Source organism: Schistocerca cancellata, chromosome 1 (assembly GCF_023864275.1).
Source record: "Schistocerca cancellata isolate TAMUIC-IGC-003103 chromosome 1, iqSchCanc2.1, whole genome shotgun sequence".
Classification (NCBI taxonomy): Eukaryota; Metazoa; Arthropoda; class Insecta; order Orthoptera; family Acrididae; genus Schistocerca; species Schistocerca cancellata.
In genome coordinates, this window is record NC_064626.1 from 1,156,775,030 (window position 1) to 1,156,803,024 (window position 27,995).

A 27,995-nucleotide genomic window follows, 5' to 3' on the forward strand; every position below is an offset into this window, starting at 1 on the left:
GAAGCACTCTTGTCTTTGAAGCCTCTTCAGGTTTGCTGCTGGAGCCTAAAATCAACAAGTCTCGATATTTCAGCGATCCATCTGACCACCATCTTCAGGAGCTAAACAGTAGCAGGTGGATCTCCGAAATATCGAGTAGTGTTGTTTTTAGGACCCGAAGAGGCTGTCGAGAACTGTTAAGCGAGGGAACCCTACGCAGTGTCCGTCGTCTCTCTTACCATGGGCAGCACACCAAGCAGGACTAAATAAGGTTCTTCTCTTTTGTGTTTCATATGGGACCATCCGCAGCGAACTGCAAGCTTTGGGGCGGGATTCACACATTCACAGGATCAGAGGAAAGGGCAAGAGTATTGGAATCGTGTACTTTTCGGGTTCCATTCAACTTTAGGACCTCGCGCAAAATGTTGTGCCTTTGTTCTTATTCTGGATCTCATCAAAACACATTGTAGTCTACATGCGTTTCTGAATGTAAATTTTTCAAATTTTTGTAGATTTGTTTCTACGGAATTTTTGTGCTATGGTGCTTCAGAGTGGATGATAAACGTTGTATTCAGATGTTTGTCTGTCTCAATAACAGCTGACTTCGTAAGCCTCATTTATTCATGCGTTACACTAGACTAATTATACGTTCGGGCGTTGTAGATTGATAATCTTTCACTTTAATTCGCTCACAAATTCCATTACATAGCTCTTACCGTCGTTAGATAACTACTTAGCTACTGCACTGGACTATTCCAATAACGAAATATTTACAGAATATGTATACATGATTAATGTTAACATTATCTTCAGTCCTACTCATGCAACTATACTTAAAAACTGGGTGTCCCTGTTTGTATTTCTTCCGTTCTTTTTTAAAGGCTATAAATTTTTATATAGAATTTCGTCCATGGAGCAGAAGGAGATGTCCTGGAGAAATGATTATTTAATCCTATTGGGACAATGATAAAAAAAATTTCTTGCTGCATGTTGAACTCCTTTCTCAGCCACTGGCAGCCTTATTAATGCGTAATAAAAGTCTTTTACCTCTAGCGTTGTAAGTGAATGCACCAAATTGTCACGGATTATTTATGACCAAATTCACTAGCGAGTATATGTACTGTGGCGATGCAGTTAAAATGCCTAACTCCTTGAAAGGGCACTTACATGATGTCTGCAGGTGAACGCCCCACATTAGTATTACTGCTCGCTTTTGTGTAAGCAGTATTTCCGAAGTTCTTAGATACTCCAGAAAATTATTCCACAACACATTGCAATGTGGAAATACGTAAAATAGGTCAGAAGATCGATTCGTTTCTTCGAAGAAGAGCAAATGTAGTTGAACTGTTTGGAAATCTCAGTATTATACTTCTTCCTGTTTAAGTTAACTGCAAAATGTTCACCCAAAAATCTGGAGCATGTTACCCTATTTCCTGATACCTGTTTACATGTTGCCTGAACTGTTGCCATGACTATTTGTTATGTAGAACTGAGTATAGTGTGTTTCCTAAAAAGGAGGGAGAGTATTTTCATGGAACCGCTTAACAATTCTTTGAAAAACATAATTAAAAATTTCTTCTTTTGCTCTCCCTCTTTAGGGGGATTTATTATAACACCAGCATCATCTGATAAAAGCACCAGTTTCGCTTCCTGAAAGTTAATGGACATGTCATTCACATATACAGTTCGTCTGGAAAAATGTTCTAATATTTATAGAGAATGTAGTGTACAAAAAGGGAAGAAAAAAGGCCATATAAACATTAGCGGTGAACCTCATACCTTAGTCTCTACTACTACTAATACTACGACAATTAGTATTACTGTCAATCATCACGTCTCTGCCCTACTGTTCACAAGATGTGCTCGCTCTGACTGCGATCCACTGCAACGTAGCTTTCCACCCTACATCTCATGTAGTCAAGCATTCACTGGAATGCCTCAGTCTGTTGCCGGACTGCACCACAGCTAATGAAAACACGTTCTGTGCTTCCATTGGCTTGCCTGTAGTAGAAGATCGTATCTGTCATCTTGTAACGCCGGAAATGCATATCCTCCTATTTCCATCTTCTATTCAAGAAGTTCAAGGGTTACCTATGGGACCGTAAGGTGATTATTCATACAGACCATAAGGCGCTCACTTATCTGAAGGATTGTAAACTACTTCACGAAAGACTGACTAGGTGGTCGCTGTATTTGCAGCAATTCAACTATGATATCTGTTACGTAAAAGGGACCGACAATTGCGTAGCGGATGCGCTGTCGTGGTTGCCTGGGTCTAATCAAGATGTATTGAAAGATGAGTCAGATGGAGTGGTCAAATTATACTATTTTAAAGAAGTTGAGGGACGTAAATTAGTAGTGAACATCTGTAAGAATCTACGTCGTCATCAGAACGAGGACGGTTGTTTAAATATGGTGAAAACCCGATATGACGAAAGGAGTCCAGAAGGAGAGAAATTAAGAAAGTATTACAAGATATACGATCATATCTTGTACATACGTAAGGGTGAAGATAGTAATATTTGGCGGGTATGCTGGCCCACCAAATACGTCACGGAAATAATAGACTACTACAATTTGGCGTATGGTCTCTATGGACCAAAGAAATGTACGGAAAAGCTGAGTGCAGTAGTGCATTTTAACAACATGTTAAAACGCGTTACTGACAGAAGGTGAAGGTTACCAACTGCACGAGTCGTGGTCCTATGCAAAGTATAAGGCCTAACGACACCTTTGAATTACTGTGCGTGGACTTGTACGGACCTTTGCCCAAATCATCATGAAACATTGACTACATTTTAGTAGTGCTAGAAGCTTTTTCCAAGTTCATCAAACTATACCCGATTAGGAAAGCAACAGCCAAAGCAGTTTATAGCAAGCTTGTGATCGATTATTTTGTTCATATTGGTAAGCCCAAGGCGATTCTATCGGACAATGGGGCACAATTTACTTCTAGGTTGTGGAATGAAGGCATGGCAAGTAATAGGGTCGAAGTGATCCATATTTCAGCTTACTGTCCCGCTGGAAATCCCGCTGAGAGGTATATGCGCGAGCTAGGCCGGCTTCACCGTACCTATTGCCACCACAACCATAGGCCATGTTGCAAATATGTTGAAGAATTTGAGAGAATTATGAACACATTGAGACATGAGTCTACGGGATTTTCTCCACAGGAAATCCTGTTAGATGACAGAAGTAAAAGTTCAGTGGAAGAGATAATCAAATTCCCTCCACGGATTGACATTAGTATTGGTGTGAAAAAAGATCGTTTGCGAGAAATAATGAAGCTAAAAGCCGATGCTCGCATACGTCGTCATGACGCTAAAGCGCGTTTTGCTAAGTTTGCAATCGGAGACTTAGTACTTGTAAAAGGTCATGAGAAATTGAGCGAGATAGACAGTGAAATCTCTAAATTTAAGTTTGTTTATAATGGACCATATAAAGTCATTGGTATACCTCACACAAATGCTTATTGCTTAGAGTGTCCAAGCTCTGGAAAGCTATTAGGTGTACGGAACATTGTAGACCTGAAATTGTACCAATTAAGGATTGATTAATACCACAGAAAGGGTAATTTGTACAGTATGTAAATATAGAGTGTAAGATTTAAGGATGTGCCATGTTGCGATGCTTTTGCCTGACATAGAGGTCGTTAAAGAAGTTGTCATTAATAAGTAATTAATTTTGATTAAATGAGTTAAGAGTAACTGATTAGTAACCAATTGAAAAATCCAAGCTTGTAGTTTAAGTTTTCAGCTGAGTCACAGTAGATTAATGAATGTAAATATGATTTTGTAACTAGATGTAAGATTTCATAAACATGTGATTTACTAGTCATTGCCGATGTACTTAGACGCTGTTTTAAGTTTCAGGCTGGTACATGCGTGTGATGATGGACAGTGTCGAGTTATCCAATGTGATAGTGTTAAAGGACTCCTTGAGATTACTCGGGAGTGAGTTTTTCCGAAGGAATTCAGTGAAACGGACGTTCTGGAAATGCCGTTACAAGGGCGAGTGAGATCAAGCGTGCCGCACAGGCAGGCGCACCAATACTGGCGAGGCGGAGCCGCTGTCGGCTCTTGTGCCGCTGTCGGCTCTTGTGCTGCTGTCGGCATTCTTTGTACTTGCGGGTACCGAAGGCGGAGTTGTTTTTCTTCCCGGACAGCCTATGTGAAAGAATTCTGTTGTCAATATCTATGTTTTTGTCGATCTGCTGTATATTATTTTCTTGTTTAGCGTTAAGTGGAATCTCATGACGAGAATATTAATTACGAAAAGGTTATATAAAATGTGTATTCTATGTAATTTATTATTAATTTGCGTATTTTGATATACCTGTTTTTATGACCATGTACTCTGGGTAATTTTGTAAATAGAATTCCATTTCTTGATACTGTTAGGAATTTTCATGAATTTAGACTAGCTACACAATTTTCTATGTTTTCTATGAATTATTAATATGTTGTCAACCTGTTTTTTTTTGTGTAAGATGACAGAGTGGAATAAGATTAGGAGTGTCTCCACTCAATTATTATGGTCTAAAAATTTGTTTATGGTTAATCAGCCTAATGCTAAAATTTCTTGATGTTTTGGGCATATGCATTTCCGCTGTTTTATTTTTCTTTTTTTCTTTTGGGGACATTTTCTGAGTCTGTTTAGGTTACACGAACGTCCTCAGACAATGAGGGGCACGCGTAACGTCGGAAATGCATATCCTCCTATTTCCATCTATTGTACTATAAATTTTTTTCCTTATTTTGTTACCTGAAGATATGACGTTTCTGTGTCTTTGTATATTGTAATTGTTTTACTGTTTGTATATACACGCATTTATGTCGATGTATAATTGGTTTGTTTTGTAAATACTATTTGTATTTCTACGCTGGGTCTTGCCCAGGGAAAACTATGCTATCGAACGAATACATCGATAGGTCGTGTGCAGAACCAAAGTGTTTATTATCTTTGGTAGTGTGAACTCGGCCGCGTGGAGCGCGGGGAGAGCAGATTCTGGCTGGAGTAATACAGTTGAGCAGGTGTGTTGTGTGACGCTCCCGCGAGTTGCCGCACTTTCGGGGTTTGGCAGCATGTTATTGGGCTCGACTTGCTATGATGGTTTCTGACACGGTGTCGCGGACGGGAAGCGTTAGCTGGCACACATCAAGAGTCTGTTTCGGTTGGCTACCGTGTCGAGAAGAAGGCGCGCCAACATCCAGCTTCTGCAACAGCGACGGCCGACAATGAGCGACTGTCGCCACCTCCTCGATCGACGACTTCAAACCTTCAATCAACCAACAAGGAAGACTGCTAGCACGTAAAGTTTTAGAACTATATGGCAGACCTCAGCTTTTCAAACTGTTAAATTTTTCTCACTAAATTACAGCAACGTAGCATGAACCTTTGTTGCTCATTGTCCCAATTGTATTACCAAGTAGGGTCCCTTCCTTTTCCGGAATGAACCCGAGTCTCGTTGAAATTCAAACGCCAGCATTAAAGTAATATCATTCGATTTCACTCCTTAAATTTCAAAGTTCAGTTAAGGTATTCATAGCTGGCTACAATATTTAGATTACACAAGCACAAATTAAGAGTGCAAGTTTTGTTACCGTATTTTAGCTTACCTGTGACTGCAGCTCAGCTCGGTACGTACTAAATTTTACTATTGTTAATTGTTCAGAATGATTTAATTCAAGTTCAAAGTTAAATCTCTTATTTCTAAATTGCGTAGATTCAAGTTGCTTTTGAAATGATTGTTGAGGTAGCCCAAGACTAACAGTATTTTACTGAATTTCGATGTGCTTCATAAACAAAGCTCACTATTAATTTCAGTCACTAAATTAACTTTCAATTTTCTGGTTTTATTAATTCTTTTGATAAATTAAGTCAGAGTGTAGCGAAATTTATTACTTCTGACAAACTTTCAGTTTTCACACTACACGTGTCAACCTTCACTTGCCATGCTTCAAGTGCTAATTATATGTGTAATAACCTTTCTTTTTCAGTTACTATAATAATTGTCCATAGGACTGGCGACCGTAATTTCCCCCAAATGCCAAATATCTAATTACCGCTAGTTAATTGTTAACGTAATGGCCGCACATTTACTTTCTTTATTAACTTTACCCCTTTTCAAAATTAATTTCCACCAGTTTCATTTGCATTTTTCCTTTCATTTAGATGTAACCCTTTCCTCCCTCTTTACCGACAGAATAACTTCGGTGACGATTGCTTTTCCCAAATTTCCATTAGGTGCACGCGGTTTAATTTTTCACTGTCATTAAGGTGGATAAGTGAGGAGGAGGTTACAATCTCCTGTGTTGAATTGGGAGCTATACGTCCAATGACGGGCACAGAAACAAATTACGGTAATTATGGCTGTGTCACAACAAGCAATGCGCCATATGAATACTATGGTTACAACAGATAAAACTAAATTACCTGAAAGATACACAACTTACAGTAGGACGCTGTGGAACACTGTAAGTGTTCTTGTGTCTGGTGCCTGCTTGATACTAATTTAAACACGTTTCACTGGATGAAATTCTACTTCCTACGTTGTTTCCTCATTTGCCTCGTTTCAAAGTGCTCCGTGTGTAAGATGCAATAACTCCGAAGATGTGAGGCGTACAACCAGTGTTTAAAGGAAATTTCTTTCTTCCCGTGGTTATTTGCTTGATTTGGGGGGAGGGGACCAAACAGCTTGTAATGTGTTGTTTGTACTCCTTGGTTTATGGCAAAAATTAAAGTTTTGTAATGCGTATATGAAAAAAGGAAAAGAATATGTTGAAAATTTAAATTATTGTAATGCGAACATGTTTACGAAAGAAGTATGTTTGTTCAAACATCTCTGAGCACTATGGGACTTAACATCTGAGGTCATCAGTTCCCTAGACTTAGAAATACTTAAACCTAACTAACCTAAGGCCCGAGGCAGGATTCCAATCTGCAACCGTAGCGGCAGCGCTGTTCTGGGCTGGAGCGCCTAGAACCGCTCGGCAACAACGGCCGGCAGTATGTTTGTTAAAAGCTGGTTCATACTTAGGGCACTTGTATTTGTAACATGTAAAAGCTGTAGGGAAGTCATTCTGCAACGAAAGTGGCATGGGGCGATGTAAAAGGTGGGTTTGGATGTCGAACTGAGGGGCTACTCTGTGTGTACCTTAGCACGGTACACCTTGACGATGCTAAGAGAGGCGATTGGAAGCTTCATTTGAATGGATTTACCTCGGATGTGGATCTGGCTATTATTTGGTATTCACGGAATAATGGAATGTCTCTAATATGTTGAAAATCAGACGCCAAGAAGAGATTTTATAGAGCATATGCCCATCATGAGCTGTGAGTACAGTTAGCCGACATTTCGCCTGCCACTAATTTTCGCCACTGCTTCACAGACTTCATACATTCAGTTACGTAATGTATATTGGCATGTACCAGGTAATTCGTGTGTTGTTTCAATACTAATCACATAAAAAGTCAATTCGTGTTCAAACCCATAATTTCAATCCTGAGCTCGAACCTACGCAGGGTCCTCATCTAAATACTACTAAAACCGAGTATCCTGATTTAAATGAACAATTCTGGCATTCATGTGTTTAAAAGTGAATTTTTGTCTAAAGTAAAGGCAGTAGCAAAAGTTAAAGTAAGAGTGTAATTTGGATGTTTTCTTTATGGACCACTCTAAGTGAAATTGTTAAGGTAGGAAGTTTAAGTACAAAATATAAAGATCGATCAACAGAAAAGTGAAAACCTTAATTATTTAAAAGCTAAAACCATAAAAGTGAAGTTGGATAGGCTTTTGCTAAAGTGTCCTCAGTTTATTATAAAATATAGTTTTATAGGATTACAGTGCAAGAGTGTGTAAATATTATGGCGAAGAATACCTGCTTCACAAGTGATTCAAATATAAGTACATGTAAATCTTTAATGAACCGATTTGCGATAGTTCTATTAGAAGTCAAGTTATGCACATTTTCAAAGATAGTGTAGGTTTGGTACCCATAATGAATGGTTCCTTTTGAAGTTAATTAAGGACAGTGTTGCGTTTTATTACCTTGCAAAGTAATTTAAGGGAATTATTATCTCTTAGAGATAATTTATTTCTTTTCCAATAATCAAAGATCCTTGGCTAGCGAAACTATACCAATTTATGGGTCCCCACCATATTGTCCTCCTATTAAGAAAAAAAAAGCTATTACTGTTACTAAGGAAAACTGCTATATACGAAGGAACATAAAAGGGTATTTAAGATGTTATTCATATTTATTTGTGATATTCATGTCAGTCATGATAGAAGCCCGTCATGTCCAAAATTAGTTCTGCACTTTATGCAGTGATGTTTCTGTGTTTTGATACAGTAATGCTATTGATTGTGGCCATCATTATTATGAACTAGGTGTAATTTTGCTCCCCGTAATTTACTGGTGTGTGTGTATAGAGTACAATGTGTCAGGTTGTATCCTGTTAACTTCAAAAACTAATATTCAGTTTTCTCAAATATATGTTTCCCAATTAATGTCCCTAATTAGACTGGCTTCCATTTTCTTCATTCGCATATAATTTTACTACTTTTGTTAACTCCCAAGGTTAAGGTCCGTTTGGTTTACTGTCAACCTCATAAAATTCGAAATTATAGTCCGTTATCCTTTTCATTAGACACACGCAAGGTCGAACTTTGAAATCCTCTCAGAGGGTAACATTAGGGTATTTCACTGCACGTTGGTGTCATACGTAGCCTTTCCCGTGACAGAACTAAAGGTTCAGTTATTAGGGAATAGTGTTATTAGCTAGGTCGTTGGTCCCATCGGAATACGAAAGGATAGGGAAGGAAATTGGCTGTGCCTTTCATATAAACCATCCCGGCATTTGCCTAAAGCGATTTACGGATATCAGGTAAAACCTAAATCAGGATAGCCGCACGCCGGTTTGAACACTCGTCCTCCCAAATGCGAGCCAGTGTGCTAACCATACTACATCCTCTGTAAATACTGGAACGTTTTCTCTGAACACCCTGTAAAAGGAATAGGAGTGGATCCAAACTTGAATGCTTTGAGTTTCCCTTTGTGACTTTTCCCCAGTCACTAAAATTGTTACCCTTCTAATATTGTTTGAATTATTCATCACAACTGTTGCATTCTGTTTCTCAAGTACATTTCAAACAAGTTGTGTGGAAAGCCTTCAATTCCGTAAAACCTGAGTTTACTTAGACGGTAACATGAACTACACAATCAGACACCTTGGAAAGACCACAAGAAATGCCAAGATTATAAAAAAAATATCAGGTGGTAATATTTCATTATTTAAGGCTTGAGAATATTCTACGAGTGAATGTATAAATAGCACTCTTAGAATGGCATCCGTTCTGGACTATAAACAGTGACATGCTAAGTAAATTGGTTGTACGTAAATATGATGTAAATCTTGAGTACATTAGTCTTTCGAATATTTTCGAAACAGATGTCAGTAACGATATTACACTATAATTATTTATGTCTTTCATGTTCCCTTTCTTCTGAAGAAGTTTGACAGTTGCATATTTTAATTCGCATGAGAACATTCCTTATGCCACTGATGCATTATATATACCATCAAACATTACTTATTAAGTTAGTAGAACATTTTAGAATTCTATTGGAAATTTCATCAACGCCATATGAAGTTTTGCAATTTAGAATATTTGCAATTCTATTACTTTCAGTGAGCACTTAACATTTCTTTGATACAAAAGAGTCCCATTCACTTACACTGCAGGTTGTTCAGAAGCTAAGCAAAATATAACGGTTGCCTTTACCTTCCGTAATAGCTTCTCACCAATTCAGTTAAAGCGTCGCTAGTGCACTTCTTGGAGTTATACGATGGCACAGACAGACGGCATCACTGTATATTTATATTATGGCTTCCAACGCACAAGCTCTTCATTTTCTGGCTATTAGTTAGTGTAGGTAACAGACAACAACACATTTGTACTGCACAAACGGAGCCTACAATGATCATCCTAGTACAGTTTTAGACAGAATAGTTTGAGGTTTGCTGTCTACGTTATGCTTTCAAACTCAGTTGTTTTGCAGCCTGGTAACCTTCCATTTCGTTACATTTTGCGCAAATATAGCCGTCTCCAAAACGTTTCTGCAGTCATACTGCGTATTTAATGGCTCATATTCCGTTGTGGATATATATATATATATATATATATATAACGCAAGCCTTCGGCAACGCCCAGCTGGTGCAGTCGATCTCTGTGCGTCCTTCCGTCCACTGCCCTTTCGCCTGGCTAAGGCAGATACAGCAGCTTCACCCCCCCTCCCTCCAACCCCCCCGCTCTCCACACTCACCAATCCGCAGCCAGCGACGCGTGCGGGATGCTTCCATTATGGGGTGTCAGCCCCTGGTGTAGCGGCTCTCTGTTACAATGCATGCAGAAGATCTGAAACAGCTCTACTACGGCCTACGTCATGTTCACTTCTCCACCAACTGCTTCGTGTGTCTCTCAGTGCTTCTGATGGCAACCTTTGTGAATGTCCTATTGAATAATAAGTAAACATGATTCTTATGATTTAGGGGTGGTTGGATTGTTCTTTTATTTGTTATTTCTAAATAGTAACGTTCGTATTAATTTTTGTAAAATAATGAAAAGGAAAAACGTTCCTCATGTTCTGCACCATTAATAAATCGGTTGATTACTAGCATGGTATGTTATCTTTTATTCCACCATAGCGATAAATCAGATCAGTTTACTGTGTAATAAACACGTAGGGTCCAATGCCTTTTAATGTAGTGTGCAGTAACCGAGAAGGTCATTCCACATACTTCTGTGTAGCTACTTCTGTATTTTGATAATATTAGAACCTTCAGGTCTCCTTTCACAGACAAAACTAATTTCACCACTATAATTAAATGATCATAAGATAGGCTACACTCAGCCACTACAGTGCAGTAGTATTCCCAGGAGCACTCTACACATCAGAAACGACCACAATCGGAGCATCATTCATAACAGAGACAGAGAAAATAAAAGTAAAATGCTCAGAAAAATTTTGGGACCATTACGCAGAGATGGCATATGGAAGAAGAGACAAACCGAAGAATTATACGAACGCACAGACAGATTTACAGACACAATCAGAAAACGCCAGCTAACATTCTATGGAGACACACATAGAATGAACTATAACAGACCCCACAAAGAGTATTTTTGGTGTAGTAAACAGTCCAATCGGAAAACCAATTGGTTTTAAGAAATGGAAGAAGGGATCCGTATTGAAACGATAAATGAATGAGACAAATTCAGAAACAGAATGATAAACACGAAATTTGAACTAAAAGAAAAGCAGAAAACAGGCAAAATATGACCGAACAAAGGAAACAGGAACATAGCCAAAGAACGAAGAGAAAAAGAAGAAGGAAACAAGAAAAATGGAATAACCATCAAACATTCAAGTTAATCACTGTCCTGGAGACTAAAATGAGTAATAATAATAAATAATTATGATGATAATAATAATAACAGAACAATTAATAAAAATAAGATGTATAGATGGACGATTTTCTGGTAGATTAGGCTGTATGAATAAAGATTATAAGCAAAGAATTGTTTTAATTGTACCAATACAAAAACAACAATAGTAGATATTGAAACTTCCTGGAAGATGAAAACTGTGTACCGGACCGAGGCTTGACATCTGGATCTTCGCCCTTTGCAGGCAAGTGCTCTATCAACTGAGCTGTTTAAATACAGCTCACGACCCATCCTCGCAGTTTTACTTCCACCAGTACCTCATCCCCTACCTTCCAAACTTCACAGAAGCTCCCCTGCGAAACTTGCAAACTACCAATCTTAGACGAAAGAATATTGCAAAGGCATGGCTTAACCACAGCTGGAGGGATATTTCCAGAGTGAAATTTTCATTCTTCAGAAGAATATGCGCTAATATGAAACTTCCTGTTAGATTAAGAGAGTGCACCGCACCGGGACTCGAACTTGAAGTTTTTGCATATCGATGACAGGTGCTCTTCTGATTGAGCTACCCAACCATACTTTTAAGACGTTCTCCTGCAGAAGCTGAAAAACCAGCACTCCAGGAAGAAAGGATACTGTGGAGACATGGCTTAGCCACAACCTGGGGGGCGTTACAAGAATGACATTTTCACTGAAGTACTTTAAGGCGAAAGTAAAGTTGTGAAAACGGGTCGTGAGTCGTAGTTGGGTAGCACAGTCGGTAGATTCAAAATTGGGTTCCTGCAACCGAATGGCATTTGTAAAACGAGGCTACATGATGGAGTGAGAAAGGGAAGATTTTTCTGCGATTGTAAGAAATCTCTCTGTTGAGTTAAGAGAAGGGACCTCGAACCTTGATCAGACGGTGAAGCAGAGAGAGAACATGAAAATCTGTGCTTCAGTGTGCACACAGTAGGGACAGACAATCATAAGGCGAAATGTGAAGAGAAACAAATCTCTAACAGCATAAACATGTAAGAATCTACTATACTTGTTGCTTCGCAGCCTAAGTGCACCGTGGCGTCGAAACCTCACCTTTCGTGTGCTGTGTCACTGCCAAGTAACGCAGCTTGACGAAACGCAGAAAGAACTGCTACGGTATACTGCAGCAGGTGACTGAAATAAATACTCCATGAGACGATTAGAAATGACACTTTTATTCAAAGACAAATGAATACATTAGCGTCACCTGGACTTTACAAAACGCAGGTCATGTTTCTAACAGGTTGCGATCACTATGGAAAGAATGCACGCTGTACAACGTGCTCTCATGATGTCGGCAAGGTTGGTACACAGTTCTTGAGCCAACGGCGCGCCATTCCTCAATCAACAAGCGCGGTTGAAAACTGCAAGATAGTCATCGGCAGATGCGGATATCCTACAACACGTCTCCCCTACCCATCCCACACGTCCTTCGTGTCATTTAAATCTGAGGAACGGGCAGTCCAGTCCATTCGCAGAATAGCTTCTTGTTCCAATGCGGTCGCCCATTGTCATTCACAGAAATGAATTCACGGCCAGAGGTGTACAAATTCTTCTTCCAGCCTGCCTGTCCCTACCTCCGCTGCAAGCTTCACAGCATTTCAGCCTACCGCAACGGAGACAGAGGAGTACATGCATTCTGGCGCACAGTCGTTACTGCAGGCCATCTAGGGTTTCCGCTAGCTTGTAAAGCTTTACGGGACCACTTCAGCCCTCTGCGTCTGCCGACTGGCTGCGGTGTCAATTCACCGTCACTATCCAGGTGTATGTTTGCGCATGTAGATTCACTGCAGCGCAGTTATCTTAACAGTGAGAGCAGCGAAATGAAATACAAAAACAAAAAAAAAAAAACAAAAACAAAGACTTAAAGGAGATTGAGGTGAATTGGGGAATTTATACCAGTCCCGAAACAGAGCGAAATTGAACCAGGTGAGAAATGTTCTGCGTTTTTGAGGCAACTTCAAATAAATCTATAGTTATTTCGCAGTGCAAAGCCTTCCGTATACCTCTCCCATACCCCACGCAGATCCTCTATGACCTCATTCCTTTCCCCCATCTGCTCCTGTTCCTCGAACATATCCGCATACTCTACACCTCCCGCCGCCTTGATCCCCCTCACCCCCTGGTTGCTCCTCTCCTCTCCCATCCCCGCCCCCTGCCACGTCTTCACTGTTGTGTCCCCCCTATCCTCCAACCCTACACCCTTCATCTCCTTTCCCAAGGTGGCTTCCATCAACTCCCCCTCCCAGATGATGCCGTCTCTCCCTCCATTTATCCCTCCTATCAACTCTGATCCACACTCCCCTCCTTATCTCCGTCCTTTTCCTGGACTCCCTCTCCCCCCTCCTTCCATCCTCTTTTTTCCCCGCCTACCCTCTCTCTGTCCACCTTCTCTCAATCAAGTCCTTTTGCATTTCCCTCCTCTGAGTTTTCCCATTTCCTCTTGCGTCTGCCCTGCCTCTCCCCCCCCCCCCTTTATGAGTCCTCTCCCTCCTTCGGTTCCCCCCTCCTTTCGTTTTTCCGCTCCTCCCTCCTTCCCCCCCCCCCATCTGTGCAGCCCCCCCTTGGCTATGGTGTGTCATCTTTGTGCCGACATTTTAGTGCAGTGTTTACAGTGAGTGTTCAGTGTTGTGTGTCTTGTCCGAACTGTTGCGAGCGGACATCGTACTGTCGCTGGGTGTGCTTTTTATATCTCTTGCGAACAGAAACCAGACTGTCGCCATGTTTTTTTGATTGTCTGTCTACTATGTTACCTGTCTGCTTCCTGTGTATTTTATTAGCTTTTCCAACCCTTTGCTTTCCCCTATTTTCTGCCGTTTTACAATTTAAGTCACCGTTTTATCACCTGCTTTTATTGTTTCTTATCTACTTCTTACGTTTTAAAATCGAAAAAATTAAAGGAAAAAAAAGCAGTGCAAATTTCGTAAAAAGTTACTAAACACTCATTGGGGAACCTTGAGTTTGCTACTGCTCGTTTATAAATTTGACTAGCAGTTTTCTCACTCCAGAAATATTTTGAAAGAGGACAAAGAATTATTGGCTAACAAGTGTATGCAAATGTGTGCTAAGAAATTTTGGCCATTTACCAGTATACACTCTTTCTAAACTTAGGGCATACATTTAAAGCAATAGGAAAAAATATGGCTCAGTGCATATAAAATTCCACATAGGGGTCGTATTCAACGTAGCTCTAAGAAGATTAGTACAAAAGAAAAGCTTCTTCTAACGAACATGTACTTCCTGCATTAGCGAACTTCGTGTTTGCTAAAATGTATTTGGCGAATTTAGAATGAAATATTTTAGCCATTTAGAATGAATTCCACGAACCAGCAGCATATATCCTGGAATAAGTTATTAAAATTGGTATAACAGGTGTTATGAAAAACTAAAAAACTCCTCCCGAACAGACCATGAAGGCCCAAAGGTATCGACTGGCCGCCGTGTCGTCTTCAGCCCATAGGCGTCATAACAGGTGTTATACACGCATCAAAAATGTTTTGCATTATCCTGGTTCTCAGAACTCCTGAAGATGGTGTGCATATTGACACAGTCCCTTTGACTGTTCATAGATGTCACAAAACCAGCCCAAAGATGTAAACAGCCATGCATGAGCAACGCCTATTAGAGGGACGGGGTCCGACAGCCGATCAGTTCCAGTCATTCAACCAGGAAGGAGGTACATGGCTCGTGTTGTTTCTAGTTCAACAATGCTAGACGGTCAATACAGCGGTTCGATCGCATCCCCATTGTTACTTTGTGCCAGAAAGGGCTCCCAACAAGGGAAGTGTCCAGGTGTCTTGGAGTGAACCAAAACGATGTTGTTTGGACATGAGATACAGAGAGACCGGAACTGTCAATGACATGCCTCGCTCAGACTGCCCAAGGGCTACTAATACAGTGGATGACAGCTATGGCTCAGAGGAATTCTGACAGCAACGCCACCATGTTGAATAATGATTTTCGTGCAGCCACAGGACGTCGTGTTACGACCCAAACTGTCCACAATAGGCTGCATGATGTGGAACTTCACTACCGACGTCCATGGCGATGTCCATCTTTGCAACCACGACACCATGGAGTGCGGTACAGATAGGCTCAACGGCATGCCGAATGGACCGCACAGGTTTGGCATCACTTTCTCTTCACCGATTAGTGTCGCATATACCTTCAACCAGACAATCGTCGGAGTCGTGTTTGGAGGCAACCCTGTCAGGCTGAACGGCTTAGATTTACTGTCCAGCGAGTGCAGCAAGGTGGAGGTTTCCTGCTTTTTTGGGGGTGGCATTATGTGGGGCCGAAGTACGCCGCAGGAGCTAGCGGAAGGCGCCATAACGGCTGTACGATGCGTGAACGCCATCCTCCGACCGATAGTGTAACCATTTCGGCAGCATATTGGCAAGGTATTCGAATTCATGGACGACAATTCGCGTCCCCATCGTGCACATCTTGCGAATGACTTCTTTCAGGATAACGACATCGGTCGACTAGAGTGGCCAGCATAGTCTCCAGGCATGAACCACATCGAACATGTCTGAGATGGACTGAAAAGGGCTGTTTATGGACGAAGTGACCCACCAACCACTGTGAGGGATCTACGCCGAATCGCCATTGAGGGCTGGGAAAATCTGGACCAACAGTGCCTTGCTAAACTTGTGGATATTAAGTCACGACGAATACAGGCATGCATCTATGTAAGTGGACGTGCTACTGGATATTAGCGATAGCGATGTGTGCAGCAATCGGGACCCCCACCTCTGAAGGTCTCACTGTATGGTGGTAAAACATGCAATGTGTGGTTTTCGTGAGCAATAAAAAGGGCGGAAATTATGTTTATTTTGATCTCTATTCAGATTTTCTCTACAGATTCCGGAACTCTTGGAACCGAGGTGATGCAATTTTTTTATGTTATTATTTTATTTGGTGTTGCATCGTAATAGACATCTTCAGGTTTTTAGGAGCAAGGGATATCGAAACTCAGAGATGGTTCTGTTTACTACAAGAAACATGTATTACAGGTGACCTGATGATGATTCCACTTGAGAGAAGTTAGTAGTAGTGAAAGAGAGCGAAGATGTAGAGGAAGCCGTTCATAGCGAAATAAAAATAAATAAGCCCGAAATGCGCCGAAAAGGGAAAAAAAGGAGAAATAAAATCCACTATTTTCTGGGTTACAATGACTCAGAGTGAATGTATATCTCATTCAGTCTCGTCTTATTACACCTGAATAAAAAAAAAAGATTTTGCACGAACTTCCGATCTCTACGCTTAACACCACAATGAAAATGTACAGAATAAACTGCTACGTAGCGTAACACAGCGGGAAGACGGGCAGGCGAGCGAGACTCCTTTAGCCTGCTTGGGCTGCGCACACATTTGGTTGGATGGGTGCAGAGCAGTTTCCTCGCTCTGCTGACGACGTGCAGCCGCTTGCCTGCCTGGCTAACAGGCAAATACGGGCAGTTTAAAAGCGGAATGTGTACACCTCTGGACACGGCCGAATACACATGGGGGAAATGTATGGTGTCACAAGAATATTGACAGGTCAGTGTTCCGTGTTCAAAGATTCGGATGTCAGTACGACTATGCAACATTATGCCTGCACACACCATAACACGTGGACCACCAAAACGATCCTGTTCGACAGCATTCCTGGACGAATTACGTGGTTCCACCTGTCGCTATACGAAGCTACGTAGTACGCCCAGGAACACTTATTGCTAAATGTTTGGTGAAAATAAGATGCACATATTTCCATACACGGATTTTCAGTAACGTTATTGTGACACTAAATCCTTATCCATTAGCGACTTCTCAGGGGTCCATTCGGCCTTCGTTTTTGTGAATAGCAGTGCGCGACCGCATCGAACAGGACATGTGCAGGATCTCTTGGAACGAAAGGTTAGTCGGCGAAAGTCTTTTGGCCTGCCCGTCTTTCACCTACCCTCCACCCCTCCTGCCCCGAGCTCGCGTGGCATGCTATGGGAGACGGACTGGATCACATCCTTATGGCCAATGACTAGTTGTCAACTGCGCTGGTGGAGGAATGGTACGGGCTACTACAAGAACTCCTTACCCACCTTGTGGGCAGCATGGGAGCACTTTCCATAAGTTGCATTGCTACTGAAACCATCTCCTGCCTTTTCTAATGGCTGAGGACCATCATGAATAGCGGCGACTGGTGTGTAGGTATTCGACTTCACTGTCAGAACGGTTGGTCGCAGAGACAGATGCAGCAACTTACATTTTACTCACACGTCTCGCAGCCTGAGAAGATGTTGAAGGTAGGTCAGAGCAAATTACCTTGCCACCTATCCAAGATATTTATCACCTAAGAGATCGACGGTAAGGGCTTCTTCGTGCGAACTACCGTCCGCCTGAGGTCTCCACGCACGAGCCAAAACTCGCTATTCGTCCTGGTTGTCCTAAAACTCTAAATTCCTCCCGCACAGGCCATGAAGGCCCGAAGGCACCGACTGGTCGCCGTGTCATCCTCAGCCCACAGGCGTCACTGGATGCGGATATGCAGGGGCATGTGGTCAGCACACCGCACTCCCAGCCGTATGTCAGTTTCCGAGACCGGAGCCGCTATTTCTCAATCAGGTACCTCCTCAGCTCGCCTCACAAGGGCTGAGTGCACCACGCTTGCCAACAGCCCTCGGCAGACCGAATGGTCAACCCATCCAACTGCTAGCCCATCCCGACAGCGCTTAACTTCGGTGATCTGACGGGAACCGGTGTTACCACTGCGGCAAGGCCGTTCCTGGTTGTCCTACCGGACAACAAATAACCGAGAGAACTTCCTCAGCACGGGACTCGTCACCGTGAGCATCGACGCTGGAAATCTCCGAACCAAAGGATTCCCTCGCCATTCTACCGATGTCGTGGCAGCATCTGATTGACGCCAACTGAGGAAAGAGGAAAAGCCAACGTGTGCCAACTGCAACAGCCCACACGTTGATCGTTGCCATTGTTTGCGCGGCCTACCTGTGTCTCCCACTCGGCTCCCTGGCTTCTCACACGCCAGAACCGTCGTACGACGGGCAGCGTCTCGTCACCAGCGCATGCAGAGGCCCCAGCGTCGAATCACAGAGCACCCCAGGCTGCACCACATAGCTCCGCAACACCTCAGCAGGGTCCGAACCTCTTGGTCTTGTTACGGGGATTTCCTCTGTTAATGCATACAAAAACTAAATGAGAGAACTTCACAATTTAATTACTGTTTAAACCAAGCGGACATTTTTAGCAGTGGCAACGCCACTGTAGTGCAGCAAGAAGGTGGGAGAAGCTAGATTACAGAATAAAAATTTTATTTCTTATCTGATTTTTGTGGCTCTTCAACGAAATTTCGCTCACCGAAAGAATAATTTACGTCTCTGTAATATGATCCAGGGTTTGATATTCAGTTAAGAACACTGTGTAGTTAAAAATATGTATTCATTTATTCCCTCCAGTCCACATGTAATAACTATCACGTTCCCACAGTATTGTCAAACTTAAAATATTTTCATCATAGTCAGTCACAACCTACGTTTATAGCATTTGTAGACTTAGAAAAGTCTTTAGCAATATTGACTGGAACACTCTTTCAAATTCTGATGGTAGTAGCACGGGTAAAATACAGGGTGCGCAAGGCTATTTGTAACTTGTGCAGAAATCCGATGGAAGTTACATGAGTAGATGGAATGAAAGAAAGCATTAGTTGGGAAGGGAGTGAGACAGGGCTGTAGCCTATACCAATGATATTCGGTCTGTGCATTGAGCAAACACCGAAAGAAACAAAACAAAATTTGAAATAAGAATTAAAGTACATCGATAAGAAGTAAAAAAATTGAGGTTTGCCGTTGACACTGTAATTCTGTCAGAGACAGTAAAGGTCTTCAACAGCAGTTGAAGGAAATGGTCAGTGTCTTGAAAAGAGGATATGAGAAGAAAATAAAAAAATTAAAGCTATGGTAATGGAATGTAGCCAAATTGAATCAGGTGAAGTCAAGGCAATTTGATTAGGAAAAGCAGTTACTTAAAGTAGTAGAAGAGTTTTGCTGTTTGGGCAGCAAAATAACTGATGATGGTCGAAGTAAAGAGGATATGAAACGTAGACTGGCAATGTCAAGGAAAGCGTTTCTCAAGAAAATAAATTTATTAACATCGAGTATATGTTTAAGTGTCAGGAAGCCTTTTCAGAATGTATTTGTCTGGAAAGCACCCATTTATGGCGGTGAAACATGGGCGTTAAACAGTTTGGACAAGACGAGAATAGAAGGTTTTCAAATGTTGGAGGTGCTAAATAGAATTGCGGAGAAAAGAAATTGTGGCACAGCCTGACTAAAAAAGGGACCTTTTGGTGAGGTATATTCTGAGATCGCAAGGGATTACCGCTTTAGTACTGGAGGTAAGAGTTGGGGATAAAAATCGCAGAGGAAAGCTGTGGGATGAATACAGTAATCAGATTCAGAAGGATGTAGGCTGCAGCAGTTATTAGGAGATAAAGAGGCTTGCACAGAGTACAGTCAGTAGCATGGAGAGCTACATCAAACCAGTCTTCAGACTGAAGACCACAACGAAAACGGGCCACCACAATCACATAACAAATTGTACTTTCTTGCCAAAAAGGGGGTTAAGTACATCTATGAACAACTACCCTGGCAATTTTCATCATACTGAATCATTTGAGTCAACTTCCAAATATAAAATCATGATATTACCACTTTTCACCATGACAACACTCGTCAACAAATGCATCAACATACGACCTCCAATTACTAACCAAGAAGAACAAAGGTTGTGTACAGATCAATGAAAGTGCTTTACATAAGAAATGAGTTAGTTACATATTACTCCTGTGAGTTTATTTTATAAGGAATTTAAAATTAATTGTAATATCATTTGAACTCACCGACGTTGTAATTGCTTACAATTAACAATTCCAATATCACTGGCTTTAACTGTTATTAAATTTTTGAAGTAAATTGGATATACGAAAAGTAATAATGTTGTTTGAAAAGTAATTAAATCAATCTCATTTATATCAGGGCCATCATTTGAATGATACGTTGTTATTTGTACCCTCAATAGCATCTTTTTTTATTTCTGAAAAATATCTGTACCAAGCAATCCAATTATTTTTGTGACTGGAGTAAGCCGAAGTTTTCTGTGTATCAAGTAATATGATTATTTGCGTGCATCGCAAAGTCCAGTACGTGGCTAAAATGAGCCGTTTATTAGTTCCGTTACTGCCTGCAAACAGGACAATTGTAATGAAGCAGAAAAGGTAGTGCAAGACAACGGAACAGTCAGCACATGGCGATCATTGCCACTGAATCCTGCCAACAGCTGAGACACACCCACGAGCCAACCAGAGCACCGACACACATGACACACCTTATGCCGACTCTAGCCCTGCAAGCATCAGTGAAGTAGCAAGTCTCGTGACACGGAATGTTATGGTTAAATATTTTGAAATAATATGGTTTGGTTCTATCTGTGCATTGTTCATACTTGTGCACTTATCTTAAACAAATTAATAAATTGTTCCTTATGTTTGAATAAGATTAAATAATGTTATGTACATAGATGCCGTAATCTAAATAATATCCCCCAACTACAATATCTAAAGTTCAATAATAATAATTTATTCTGATTTGTTGCACACTGAATGCAGACTGGTGATTAATCTCGATTTAAATACCATGACCAACCAGAGAGCACATAGTAAACTCACTACGTAAGTGAAGTAACCGGTAACACAGCATGTGTTCTCAGCTCCAAATTGTTCAGAACTCACTTGGACGGTAAACAGAAGAAACCCAAGTACCATAGTCAAACGATGGAATGATTCTAAGCGCATCAATACTGAAATACAGCGCCCACATTAAACAGACCGGATTCTACTCAGAATAAGATCGGACTGAACAAGCGAAAAATACAAGTTTCACGAAACCATGGACAAGATAAAGCATAGTCCACACGTAGTTACCACCTGGAATATTTGCAAGTGTCTCAGTCACCGTCACAAAACGACCTTCTGTATCCTAAAAGCATGTGGCTCGATCATCACCCAGACCGGCATACATAATGCCTACTCAGCTGTGTCCATGTAAGCGTGATTGAGTAAGTTGTGGACTGCCTTTTTATAAGTTTGGAACACCTTACCGCGGAAATGTCAGTATCTTCCTCAGTTGACGACTTTGAACAATCACTAGCCTTATTTACAACGTTTTATACAACAAGCCAATCCTAAAATTATGTGCTTCATCAGAAGAAGAAAAAACTGAATAGAATAAGGTATTACACTTGATTCCACGTGAACTACTTTGACAACAAATCGAAGTTGAATCAATACATAATTATTTTAACTGCATGATGAATTCCAGTTTTCGTCTTCCGTGCCTTGAATAGTTATTGTATTTACATGTATGTCTTCTCTTTGTAACAGGACCCGACCTACTCTTTCCATTCCTGCAGTCACAATTCATGTATGTCTTATCGTATTTAAACTATCAACTAAACTAAATACAATATTGAATAATTTAAATAAACGCTTCAGCATACTAGATGTTGTAGGTGAAGCGTGTATACGTCCGCCAACACATACTGTCATTCTGATGGTGACACTGTTCTGATTTATTAAGGTACCTTTAATTAATTGGTCAATTAAACTGCCTCTCTCTCGTTAACTATACATGTAATCAAATTAATTACACACGCAAAGGAACATGTACGTAGCTAAATAGATTGATATTGATGAGCACTATAAATTGATACGCTTATCTGTTTTGTGGACATAAAATTATACTTGTTATTAATTATTTACTAAATATTCGTTACAGAATGTTTCTTGACCACTACGGTCACAGGTTCGAATCCTGCCTCGCGCATGGATGTCTGTGATGTCCTTAGGTTAGTTAGGTTTAAGTAGTTCTAAGTTCTAGGGGACTGATGATCTCAGATGTTAAGTCCCATAGTGCTCAAAGCCATTTGAACCAAAGTTTCTTGGTTCTCTCTATAAACATAGTCATCACATTCATATTATATCTATATATCCACTCAATTATATATTTCTTCTGTTTAATATGGTACATTGTACTTTACTGTGACTCAAACTCGCTGGAGTGGCGGTGAAAATACCAGTGGGGCCCATCCACTTCCTTACGGCGTGCAGTTGCGAAGGACTGCGTTGGATTCTGCTGGTTATGTCTCACTGGTCTCATAAGGGGAGAAACATCGCAGGATTGCCAAACTTTTGACTTGGAGCTCATAGCTAGACAACACCAGCGGCTGGTCGCTCCTTCGGGTCGCAGAAATGTATAAGACAATTGCTGTGTGACCATATGACCCCGATATTTATCCATAGAACGGAACATTGTCTGACGTCATCACATTGCTGCCATCAAGGCCCTACGTCACATGTTTACGGTTTGACAAGCTACGCACCGTCGTCCGACCACACTGCCTATGGTTTACGACATCGATGCAGGCGCCATTGCATAATACCAGCAGTCCAACAGCGTATATCGTGTCTCTCTCTCTCTCTCTCTCTCTCTCTCTCTCTCTCTCTCTCCCCCTCTCTCTCTCTCTCTCTCTCGCTCTCTCCCTTTTTTTTATGAGGTATTTGTCTGTTACGTTTGGACTCGTGGATGAAAATATTTATAAATTTACTTTATTTTACATCTATGGTCACAAATTTTTTGTCGCCAGACTACCGGTTTCGGTCTATAATGACCATCTTCAGATCTGCAACAAAATATTGGAAGACATGAATACACTAGCAGATTTTCTACAGCTTAAAACAATAAAACAGACCACAATTTGTTTTATAGTCTTTTTATATTATTTTGTGCACTCTGAAAGCTGTTTATTATTTATGTCATCATCGATAATATTGGCACTTGAGCATATGTCAATTACTGTCTCTTAGCTCTTCGTCTTTTTAACTATCTAACTCTGTCGTGTTTTACTTAATCGCTTTTTACTACTGTGATGCCTCTTGTACCTTACAAGCCCATTACAGAGTTTAGCGATTGTATCCCCATTTATTTTAAGTTGTTCAATTAATTATTGAAGAATATGTGTATGCCTACAGTAGCCACATCTGGTGAACTTGCAACACAAACATCTTCTGGAAACTTTACAGAAGTTTGTTTTGAACGGTAGTGCTGCTGACAAGATGACTATTGCATGTGCTGTTATAATGTATATTTGTCGATGCTAATGCTAATTTTGTGTTTAACATTTAACGTTGCCACCTTGGCTGCAGTACGTTAGTACATGTTTTTATAGAACAGGTATGCCTCTTCATGCTTAAATCGCACAAGTGTGCGTATATGACAGTGCGCTTTTCATTATGGTCTATGTTATTGTTTTAAGCTGTAGACAATCTGTTAGTGTATTTCTGTTTTCCCATAAATTGCTGCAGATCTGGAGGTGGTCTTTATAGACCGACACCGGTAGTTTGAAGACAAAAAATTTATGAGCAAAGACGTAAAGTAAAGGAAATTTATTCCATATTCGGGTCAGTGTTTTATTCGTGACCATGTCGCTGCTTGTGAAAATATTTATGAGTCGTGTTGTCGCGGATATTTCGCACACTCGTGTTAGCGTCTAAAATATACGCTATCAGTCATCAAAGTTGCTACGTGGGCAAATAGTTCTGGATAAAGATACTAGTTCGGGTTGTAACAAATAACTCGTGTTGTCAACACACAGGGCTAACTCAGAAATACGCTTGTGTTGTTTAAAAATTTCGTGGTAGTTAATGTCTTATCAAAGAACTATTGCAACAGCAAATAACTGACACTGATTTCGTTAACAAATTCAGAAACGGGAGTCACAAGTCATTTAAAACCACGCATGACAGCAATGAATTTGTATTTCTCAAACTTTTCTTTTACTCTGAGTGACGCAAATTCAATCAGCATCCGTTACTTCAAAACTTTTACAACCTAGATTTCTGAAAATAGTCTTGTGCAAAAACAAAAAAGGAACATTCTAGTCATTTGGGCTTGATCGTATTATTGTGCAGCCTTATCATCTCTATTTAACGAAAATATCTTTGTTTCCTCGTTAGGCAATTACCTGTTTTCCACTTACAATGAAAAAAATTCGTAATTACTTGAAAAATTATTGGCATTGAAGCTCAGATTGAAATTACCATGAAAGTTCGGTATTTCATTTCCATTTGTTGCATTCAGACGGCGACTGAAAAATTGTAGCAGACTGAAGAAATTAAATGAAAAATAAACCGTTTCCTGTCAGTGCAAAATTACTACAAATACAATAGAAAGTAAAACGTGCCCAGAGTTAATTCATGCACTTGATACAGATGATGTAAGCTGCTTTGTCAGTCTTCTTTTTGTGCTCCTCACCTTGCAGACTCGTTTGATGAGCAGTCCTTGCGAGTTTATTCTGTGGAGCCTACACCCTGAATCTGCTTACTGCATTCATCTGTTGATCTCCCTTACTCCCCACACTTTCCGTGATGTCTTAGAATGTACTCTGCCAACTAATTCCTTCTTATAGTCATGTTGCACCACAAATTGTTGTCCTCCCAATTCTATTCAACACCTCCTCATTAGTTACATGACCTACCAACGTAATCTTCGCGATTGTTCTGTAGCACCATGTTTCAGAAGCTTATATTCCTGTCTGAACTGTTTATCGTCCATGTCTAACTTCCATACAAGCCTACACTCCAGACAAATACCTTCAGAAAAGACTTCGCAACACCTGAATCTGTATTCGATGTAATAAATTTCTTTCTTCAGAAAAGCTCTTCTTGCCATTCCCATCCAGCATCTTATATCCTCTGTACTTCTGTGATCATCAGTTACTTTACTGCCCAAACAGCAAAATTCACGTATTTCTTTTAGTGTCTTGTTATCTAAACTAATTCTCTCAACATAACAGTAAGCGGGCTTTTCTTTCGTTAAAGTTCATCTTATATCCTCCTTTCATAACACCTGCCACTACGTTCAACTGCTCTTCCAAGCTCTTCGCTGTCTCTGATAGGATTACAATGTCATATTTGTATTTTGATGTATGAAGCACTTTCTGAACTGTTTTTTTATTAATCCTAAATTAACTAACTAGATATTTTATGCGGAACGGTTGCACCGTAAACAACGGTACTATATCTACTTAATACAGAAATCACGAAAAGAATGATGGCGCGCTGAGCCAAAGTCTTTTCTGTTTCTTTACTTCGCTCTATTTACGCAGCGTTTTTTCGTCAGCCTTTCCTCGGCAGTCGTCTCTTCACTTAAGGAGCCTCTTCACTCATGACATAATATTTTGAGGCAATTCAACATTAAGAGAAAAAGTATTCATTGCACAAAAGAGTGTAATCAGAATAATATTTATTTAAGGAATTCGGGATATTCACATTATCTTTGCAATAAATATATTCACTTATGAAATTTGTTATTAATAACCCATCCCAGTTCAAAAATAACAGCGAAGTGTATAGCTACAACACTTGAAGAAAGAATGATCTTCACTGTTCTGGGTTAAATCCGACATTGTCACAGAAAGGAGTGAATTATGGTGCCACAAAAACCTTTGGTCATTTGCCAAATAGCATTAAAGGTCTGACAGATAGCCAACCAACTTAAAAAAAAAATTTAAAGAATTTCTGAATGACAACTCGTTCTACTCAGTAGATGAATTTTTATATATGAAGTAGTAACTGTAAAAAAAGAAGAAAAAATATTAATTATTTAGTATAAAGAAAACTTATCTTAAAGTGTCACGTTCGACATCATTACGAAATGTCTTAGGCATGATCTATGGAACAAGTATTAATGTATGTATGTATGTATCTATGCGAGTATTCAACAGTAACCAATGGATTCCGTTAAAATGAGAGTATCTGATTTACCGACTGTTAGACATTAACGTCGAGAAAATAACTTTAGTTTCTGAGACTTCACAACGCCATGTAGCACCATTATGAGTTACATCGAAAAAAGTTTCAAGGACGACAAGATAAAATTCGAATGTAGTATGCCCAGGTAAGAGTGTACAACTCTCTCATAGATGTAAAGAGTAAAAACTGTTGGAGCGTTAGGACATGTTAGTGCTTTGTGCGAAATTAGGACTGGAATGCTGGACCTTGCTTTGCAGCCGAGTGGCCAGGGAAAGTTTCGTGGTTAACTTATAGCTTAGAACAGCCATTACTTTTCGCTACCACCATGTGAACGTCCGCTTGTTTGATCAACTACTCAGCTAGCAGACCTCGGAGATGAAAATTAGTTTATACGAGGGCTATGGGTCATTTTTTGAAAAAAAATGTTTTACTTTGGAGTTAAAAGTACGCCGTAATGTTTCTGAGTGTCATACTGCTGCAGGAAAGCAGAAACTTTACCAACACTGGAGCACTAATTTGAGTACACTCGCTTCTTGGACAAGGAAATTCACAAACATTTTCGAGAGCTCAGATTGATATCAATTCTTTCGCGAAAGTAAATGACCTTATTCCAGATCTGGATTCTGTACTCTGGCGTGCCTCCATTGGCAATTTACGACTGTGCTACGGCGACTACATCAAGCATTCATGATTTTACCTACTCTGAGATTCTCGTGCAATAGGTAAGGAAAGTGGTTTGGTGGTTTGACGTTAATTGTCTAGACATATGTTTCCAAACAAAACATTCTCCTCCCAACGAGAATAAAAGAGGATCGGAGCTTATTTTGCAACAGTAGCAGAACTCTCTCTTCTGTCTTTAGGTATTACCTGACGAAACTAGGCTGTAGCCAATGAACGCATTACCGTTTAGGAAGAGCATGTATCGTTAAAAGACCAGAGTTATGGTCGCTGACAAACTGACGCATTGGGAACCATTCTTCCATCAAACGTATTTCTATCTACCTTTCTGAAACTCATTGTTCTGGCTTGTCAACTGCGTCATTGGTCTAGGTATATTTATTTCATCATCATCTTGTTCCAGCCAGTATTCCACTTCAGTTATTAAATAAAGTTTAATTCTGTATCCTTACAAGAACCAAGTTTTTACTTATTTTACAATGTCACCAGACAAAAAATTACCCACCCCTAGAAAAATCATTGCCAAATTCGTTTATACCGTGTAATTCTGTCCATGGACTTGATAAACACCTGTATTCGGTTAGGAAGTGGGCTCACAAGGTTACGCTGGTACGTCGCATACAGGTTAGGCCATTCGCTGAGGATTTGATCTCGCAGTTCCAACAATTTGCGGTAATCCTGATGCCAGCAATATGAGCGCTTTTCCAACATGTCCTAAGGATTTTCTGTGTGTTTCATGTCAGGTGATTTTGCAAGCCGGTCGAGATGTGAGAGGGTGGAAGGGCGTTCAGAGAGACAGTCACAGATTATTCCAGACCGATGAACTTAGCTGTTGCCTTTACGTAACTGTGTGAGCAAAGGCCTCTTGCAAGGTGACGGACTTAAATGTTCATTGCACAAAGTTCCCGTCGCAGAGTTCTCGCTAACTGGTTGGCATGAACCTTCATTTACTCCCTGCAGCAATTTCTGTTGGATATGGAAGCGATTTTGACTCACAAGCCCTGA